Source organism: Cebidichthys violaceus, unplaced genomic scaffold (assembly GCF_023349555.1).
Source record: "Cebidichthys violaceus isolate CVI_PGR_0920_01 unplaced genomic scaffold, fCebVio1.0.p SCAF_23, whole genome shotgun sequence".
Taxonomy (NCBI): domain Eukaryota; kingdom Metazoa; phylum Chordata; class Actinopteri; order Perciformes; family Stichaeidae; genus Cebidichthys; species Cebidichthys violaceus.
In genome coordinates, this window is record NW_027176406.1 from 5,485,770 (window position 1) to 5,493,752 (window position 7,983).

At 42.9% G+C, this 7,983-nt stretch overlaps 1 long non-coding RNA gene across 1 annotated transcript; it reads right to left on the reverse strand.

The window, feature by feature from the left end:
• Positions 1 to 1,604: 1,604 nt before the first annotated feature.
• LOC137878492 (uncharacterized) lies at positions 1,605 to 5,615 on the reverse strand. Its single transcript, XR_011103621.1, has 3 exons — positions 5,543 to 5,615; positions 5,084 to 5,197; positions 1,605 to 2,274 (listed from the first exon to the last, which is right to left on the reverse strand). It is a non-coding gene; the product is annotated as an uncharacterized lncRNA (long non-coding RNA).
• Positions 5,616 to 7,983: the final 2,368 nt, after the last annotated feature.

The window sequence follows — 7,983 nt, forward strand, 5'->3', positions numbered from 1 at the left end:
TCTGTACCACCTTGCTTTTTATTTCTCCCAATCTATAGCTGCACGGAGATACAATAGTGTATCCATTACATTGAGGGACATTTTTGAGGTTTGTTTACCTAAAATGTGTAAAAAGTCTTGGTGGTGCAGATTAGGGCCGGCGGTTTCTAGGTGTAAGATAATATTCAGTGTAGAGAATCATTCTTATCAGGTGCAACGTGGAACAACAATTTACCTTCATGTTTTTGGGTTGGAAATTAAGGTGGAGCCACTAACTCAGCAAATTCAGCAAGTTTAAAGAAAACTCTAAAAGATGCTGACTTTAGCATTTTGAACATGAGCCTGGTTTACATGTACAGTACCAAAGCCAGAGGGCCGCTGCAGGCAAAATGATCAAACCATGTTTTATGTTAACAGAGAAATACTTGCATAGCAATAGCCTCTCTAACCTCCCAGAAGCTTTTAAACTGTATTAGTTTTAATATTGGACTGGATTACTGGATGGCATGTACTGAAATTCTCAAACACATGGTAGCTTACATTTTCTATACTAATTTTGACTTTCAGGAGCTGTTAAGCACCATTGCTTGTGCAATCGTAAACTGAAAACCTGCAGGCTCCTTTGTCTTTCTCCATTTAATATGAAGATATGTATTTAATGAGTTACATGCCAATCAATTTAAAGGTGCAATACACGGGATTCAGAGCATTAATATAGCAGCCAAAATCAGTTATCTAAAGATATAGTGGAGTAAAGTCTACCTAAACAGAGAATGAAGTCATTCTCCCTTTGTGTGTGTTGTTATTCAATTTTCTTCTTTTTTTGTTTACATAGCCAGTCGGCCGCACATGCTTTCAGTGCATGTTAGTGCATGTGAGTGTGAGGTGCTCCACTGGTTAGCTAACTGCTGCCGCTCTGCACTGCACTCATGGGAGGAAGAGGAAATAGAAATGCTCACCGACATGACTATGAAACAAACAAGAAATAAATGCATACAAACTTAAAAAAATTAGAATCCAAACATATATGTTGATTATCTGAAGGATTAGTTTTGTATCCCATTAAGAAAAAAGGGCGCGGCCATGACGTTTTGTGAAGTGTGTGTCGGTCTGATCCCATCTGCTTATTTAATACGCCACCTGGGAGTCACACTAAGTAATCCAAATCAAACAAACACACAACAATGTCGCGTGACCAACTGGCACATGCTGGACCGAGCTGAACCCCTCATGGTGAATGCTGCAGCAGTGACTTCCACATTCCCTTATGAACTCTTTTAGGTGTGTACGACCTTTCTACTGACTCTGACAACAATCCCTGTCACAGTTGCTCATTCAGTTCACAATTTAAGGAGTGTGGTGGAACCTGAGGAGCTGAGTGGGCTGGTTATATTTTGCATTGAAAACAAACAAGCAAAGAGGTTGAACCTGTAGAGCAGGCGGTGGAGGAGTTTGCGGTGCATGTTCTGACTTTTGTTCTCTTTTCTGGTTAAGTCTTGTAAGGCTACACTGAGCAAAGAGTACATTTCACAGTTCTACTTTTTTAAACCTTTAATTCAAAAACAGTTTTTACAGAAGTTTACTTATTGTATTTTTACAGAACTACTATAGTTATGAGTCCTCAACAACCACTAGCATCTGAAAAATAGATCTCTGGCATTTTCAACAGTGTTTTTGACGTTGACTCCTGCATGTCAAGACTCTACATGAAAGACTGCCATTTTACTGCTAATAGAGAGCTGTACAGAGTGGCAGATGCCCTTCTAATTCCCCACAGAGAGATTGAACTGGACCTGTCTAATTTGCTCCAAGGCTCACGGCCACCCTCTTGGAAATGGATGTGGAGGAATTTTGAATCATCTTCCAGTGCAATCTGGTCTGCATAATCAGTTCAGTCCGACCGAATAGAGACACGACGCAGATATTATCCGGCCCCGCGCTGTCATTAACAAGACAGCCAAGGAGAGACTGTCTTTTGTCACTCACAAAAACAGAAAAAGTCTGCTGGATCATTTTGCAGATGGAGAGCAAAAGGCAAGATGAAGTAATGTACTGTACAAATGTGGATCCATATTCACACCTACAGAGTGACTGTGCCTGGTTGCAAAATCTATACTTGGCCTTTGTGAACTTCATCCACAAAGACTTTTGGACATCACAGAGAGGCTGCACCGGCCTCTGAGGCTACACTCTGTCCCCAAGGTGCTCAGGCCTCCACGAGAAAACTGTGTTATCCACATGGACTACTTCTCCTTGCCTCAGGCGGCTCTGGTCAAACACCTCGTATGCTTGGACCTGGATGGGGACATGCAGGAATACATAACCAGCCCTATTCTCAAATCGTTTATCACAACATCAAGCACATCAATTTTAAAAAGCATTCCTGACCACAACACGTTGATGTATGCTATTCATAAAAAAAGTCTATGAATATCACACTCTGAAAGTCACACTTTCAGATTTTAGGCAAGCGTACACTCATTTGGACTAGTGCATCATGTTTGTGTATATCAGTAATCATGTTAATGGCGACATTCTAGACACTATAACACCCCCATTAAAGCTGTCACATCCTACTGCTGCACCCAAAGTTATGGTATTGCATAGTTCATTGTATTGCATTATATTTTGAAAATATCTCATGAAATACTGTTTACTAACATCTTTAAGGCTATTAGCCAGATTAGCTTTTTAATGGCTAATAATGAGGATATTTATGTTCTCAGTGAGCCAACTGAACACAGTAACCACTATGTGTTAGTAAAATAGTGCTTCTCAGTAGAGGGCAGTGCTTTTAAAGATATCATTATTGGAGGTGCGAGATTCAGTCCAGAGTATGAAGTAAATTACCACAAATTAATTACATTAATGTGGTAACTATATCGGGGATCTTTGCGAACAAGTACTGCATTTAAAGCCAGACTGAACCACTAACAGCTCAGCAGTTGCACACTACAGAGCGCTGATGCCTGTGGCTAATGTGGATTTAAGCATTCGCTTCTGTCAGCAACAAGCTCGAGATAGCCCATTTGTCTTGAAGTGAGCCCCTCCAGACCCATTCAACACCTCTAAGTTAATAATCATAGACGGATGTACTTCATATTGCATGAAACACATTTGAACTTGATTATGCCTTCATTTGATTGCGAGCGTTTACAGTATAAATGTAAATGTGTTTTTGGCTTTTTGAATAGCGTGAATAAACAAAAGACTGCAGGGCTGCTCAAGGGATAAATGATCAAACCCTTACACATGAGAACATTAGGATAATTGCATTGCAGTATCCTCAGTAGTGTAGTGCAGTGTTCATACCATTAGTTGTGTCCATGCATGCACGTGTAAATATCACAGAGTTGCACCCATAGGTCTTCTAGGAGTCCTGAGTGCAAAAGTGTTTGGATCCACTAGAGTGCTTGAGCAAAAAAAAATTCTGCTTACTCTGTAAAACTTGAAGTACTTTGGAAATACTGTTGAGTAGGAAAGTGAAAATAGTGATAAAAGGTGGAATCTAACAGAAGTCGATGCTAAAGACTTATAACAAACTTAATAGGACCATTTTGTGTATTAAAAAAACAACAACTACTTTCAAGGTTGTTTAAGAATATTTTTCTTTGTTCATTGTTTTTCTGTTCTGCCATAAAACATGAATTAACACCAGACTGTACAGTAAAGGAGGGACAATTAGTGTGAGCAGACACTACTGTTCGTTGCACTTCCAAATCCCAGACTTCAGTTTGGAAGCTGTGTATGTGCATCTGTTTGCCTTGGCATTTTTTAATTCCTTTGCGCTCACATCTGACAAATGAAGATTTGTTGATGTTCCTTTGCTTTGTACATTTGTCTCTCTGTTGTTTCAACTTTAGAAGATTCCTGAGTTGCCTTAAGAACAACAATAGCACAGTTCTAAGTCTCATCAGCGAGTTGTATCTGAGCACAGTGCAGTGGTAGGTTCGTCATGTGATCACAACTGACGTGTTTGCCAACTCCGAAATAATTCAAAGGCTGTCAATTCTACAAGTCAAAGATCCAATTCAGTCTCTGAGCCGGAGAAAAGTGATGGAGGTTCAGAGATTTATCAGTCCTGCTCGAAATCAGGCGGTGCATTCCAGTTTAGCTTCAGTCAGGGCTGAGTTTGCAGAGAGCTCCGGCTGTAAATGACAGACTGTAGATAAAGCAGAAGTTGGTCAAGTGGCCACAAACAGTAGGGGAGGGTGAGAGGCTTGTTGTGCTTGTGCTCAACCAGCAGGATGCACTGCAGCCCCATCAAGCACCAGCTTTAATGTCAGGAAACCTATCAAGCTGAAAAGCACCATCTCAGCGAGTCTGAGATGAATATTTATGCGTGTGGGAAAATGAAAACCATTTTTCACATAAATGAATATCTGCGCTCAAATTAGAGGTTGGAGAAATGGCTGAGATTATCTTGTTGCTTAATGCCTAATTGAAGTCAGCTTCTAATTAGCTTGGCTATTATCATCCAACTTGGCAACAATTCCCGATTTCTTAAACTTTTCAACATGGCGAGAATAGAATTTGGCCCCTCAAAATAAATGTAAAGCTACTGCATTATGAAGAATTGTAATCTGTGTCCTCTTGTCACAGCTTCACCCACCGTGACCTCTTTTTAATTCTCATCCTGCTCAACATTAATTTAGCTAAGAGCAAAATCTCAAAATTAATGTCCCTTCATTCCTTTTTCTTACGGTGTCGCCCTCATTACATGCTATGTAAGTCCTGGGTGTTTTACCTTTCACAAGGCAAATGGAAGTGCTATATCTGCAGCACATTTTCTTCACTTTCATTCCGAACACTGTGCTGGCTGAGACAAATGACATAGTGTTTGCTATACAGAATGGAGTTGTGCATTGAGCTTTGGGGCTTTGAATGGACTCCCTGTGGTTTTCATAAGAGTATAATTCCTCTGCTTGTGTCTGCTCTGCAGGCTGGTGGCAGCACTGATTGTGGCCATACTGCACGGCTGCCAGTGTGAATGAATTGTTCCAGAGTGATGTCCTGCACAAATAGCTTACCTGGGAACAAAGCGCGACAGATTTCATTGCACTGCAACTGCGCCAGGAATTCTAGACCACAAACACTGGCTCACCTGCAAGGTTCTTTCTGGCACGCCTGACGTCCACATGCTGCAGAAGTGGCGCTGCTGCTGATTGATAAATCCTGACCTGTGAGCGATCAACAATCACCTGCTCACCCTGCAACCCTGTAAATACAGTATATTCTAAACACCTGTCAGCCAGCAGCTCCCATTCTGCCACCTCATTCTCCTCCACCCTCTTTTTTTCCACCCTCCTTTGAATTATTGAGCTCTTTCTGGGGACCAGTTCCTCTCATCAAATGTGTAGGCCATCAAGCTTGCTTCACCGCTCTTTCACCCGTGGCTGCAACCGCCCCCATGTTGCCTCATGACATTGAGGAAATCACTCACATGTCCCTCACTTACTTCTCAGTCACTCCACCGCTTGCTCCCTCTCAATCGTTTCTCAAGCTCCCGCCCTCCTAACCCCTTCTTTAAAATCTCTCCCTTATGCCCTCACGATTTCTTTACCTCTTTTTCTGCAACGTTCCTCCCTCCTTTCTCCCCACATTCTCCCTCGTTCCTTCGCTCTGTTTTTCCTGTAATGACACGGCCCACTGCTGGGTGTCACTGAGTTGATGGAGGGAAAAAATGGAGGACTGAGGCAAGGGAGGGGCTTGACAGGAGTGTGTATGTGTGTGTGTGGACATGTCGGTATGAGCGACAGGGAGGGAGAGACAGACAGACAGACCGACAGAGGCAGAGCGACAGACATTATGCCTGCGGGTGTGTCTTGTTTAAAATGCTCCATCCTGGTGAAAACGCACTTGGCAGTTAGTGCGCCACCGCTTGCAATAAAGCCATACAGCCTGGTGCTTGTGACTCAGCTAATGGTGTTCCATTACAGTCTCCCAAAGGACCTCTTTCTGTACATACGCACAGACTGTCTGTCAGTTTCCTCTGCCTCGTGCGATCTCGGGCCACCTGAAGCCAAGTGTATCGTGACACTATATGGAAAAGCTGTAGCATACTAATTGAACCGATTGTAATGCTACATCTCATGTCTACCTCGTTTACCTCATGTTGACCGCCTCTACCATGGTTGTGGAAGAAACAGCTCTTTATAGAAAGAAAGAGACCAATGACGCCTTTATTCTCTGCTCTGTTGTCGTAGGCTCATTTAGAGCCACAGAAAGCACTGAGGCGATCCCTTTTAAAAGCTTTGGTAGCGGCGCATGTGATCTAAAACCTAATCAGAGAGATATCTCGGCTTGGTGCAATTGCAACATTATGAGAGTCGATAAGACCTTACTGTTTAATCGAATGATTTTCACGTGTCATCTCTCTTTATCGCTCAGGTCAGTCAATAGAATTGATTCAATCAGCAGCACGGCGCAAAAAACACAAACTGAAAAAAGAAAGAAAAGAAACCACACGTTCAGACACAAGTACATTTCACACAGACAGTAGCAAACATCTCAACCCCACAATGCACCAATACACAGGCATGCTCACACAATTACTAAACAGGGATTTGGGGATTGGGGGTTTGGAGGTATTTATGCGCATAGGATTTGGACTGTGAATTTGAGTGTGAATTCTGTTTGAGGAAAAGACAGATGTGTGCTCAGCCACCAAGACAGTAAATTCTGCAGGAAGTGCTTTTGGAAAGCCCCCCAAAGCTATTCAAACAGATTAACGGCAACAAACAGCCAAACAAAGCACAATGAAACACTGACAGTGCATGGTCGCAAACTGACCGATGGCAACAATTGATTTATGTTTTATGGGATATATGAAGCGTTTGGGGGGCAGGAGGTTTGCAAGAAAGAAAAAAAAAAGACGAGTACTGTGTGTGTTTCTGTGTGTAGGATTAGGGTTGAGAGAGGTTTTTGGCATGAGTGGGTGGTAAAAATGCCCCAACTCCTGTGATACGTGATGATCTGAAGAGGAAGTGGGAAGTGGCTGATCCGGTCCATGTTATTAGTCGAGCTCTGTTAGACCATGTAATAGCCTCACGGCGCAACAGGGAGTCGCTGTTCCAAGAGCTGACTCTGCCCAGTATGACATCCTGATATGGAAGATATTCGTAACGGTGCTACAGCAAAACTCGCTGGATGGCTGTGTACAGGTGTGTGTGTGTGTGTGTGTGTGTCTGTGTGGCAAGCTCCTCAGAGTGTTTGCATAAGTGCTGATTCTGCTCTTCCAAACCCTTCAACTCTGCATTTTTTCCACAGACCCCTCCCCCCCCCCCCCCTCTCCTGTGCCCTCATCTCCTCTCCTCTCTTCATCGCCACACAGCTTGCCTCCTCGCCCTTTGCCTCAATTCGTCACACATACCTTTTCATTACCCCTTCAGCCCCTTCCAACCCTGCCAGAAGAAAAAAAAGAAAAACAGAAAAAAAAGCCCTCCCCTCCATCAAGACCTCCAACTCCTCACAGAGAGTTGCAAACAACACGAAGTAGCGGGCATCAAGCAATATCCTACTCTGGAAAAGTGAGAGCTTGACATTCATGCGACAGCTATGAAGCTTAGTGATGGTGAAGGGAACGAGTGTGGACGGAGCGGAGTGGAAGAGTGGAAGCAGACGATAACAGAGCGGGGGACATCATCTACTAAGAGCCAAGTGTAAAGCAATTACTCAAGATGAGAAAAAAACCAAAACACGTTAAGAGGGGATACAGATCGTCCTGACAAAGGAAATAAAGTCGTACACCTCTGGTCTACATGATCAACTGTAACTTGAGGATTAAAAAGGTTCTCTATTATGTGAGAAAAGAAAGAATGCAGGAAGATTGTGTTTATGAGTCACTCAGCTCAGTTGATCTTCTTCCTCTGGAGGGCACCTCACCTGTTTCCTGTACTTCAGGTAACAAGAGGTTGACAAGTAGCAGAGAAGTATTATCACTTTTAAAGACTACACAGGAAATGTATCTACCTGCGGATCTTAACAAGGAGCTCTGTGCTGTTC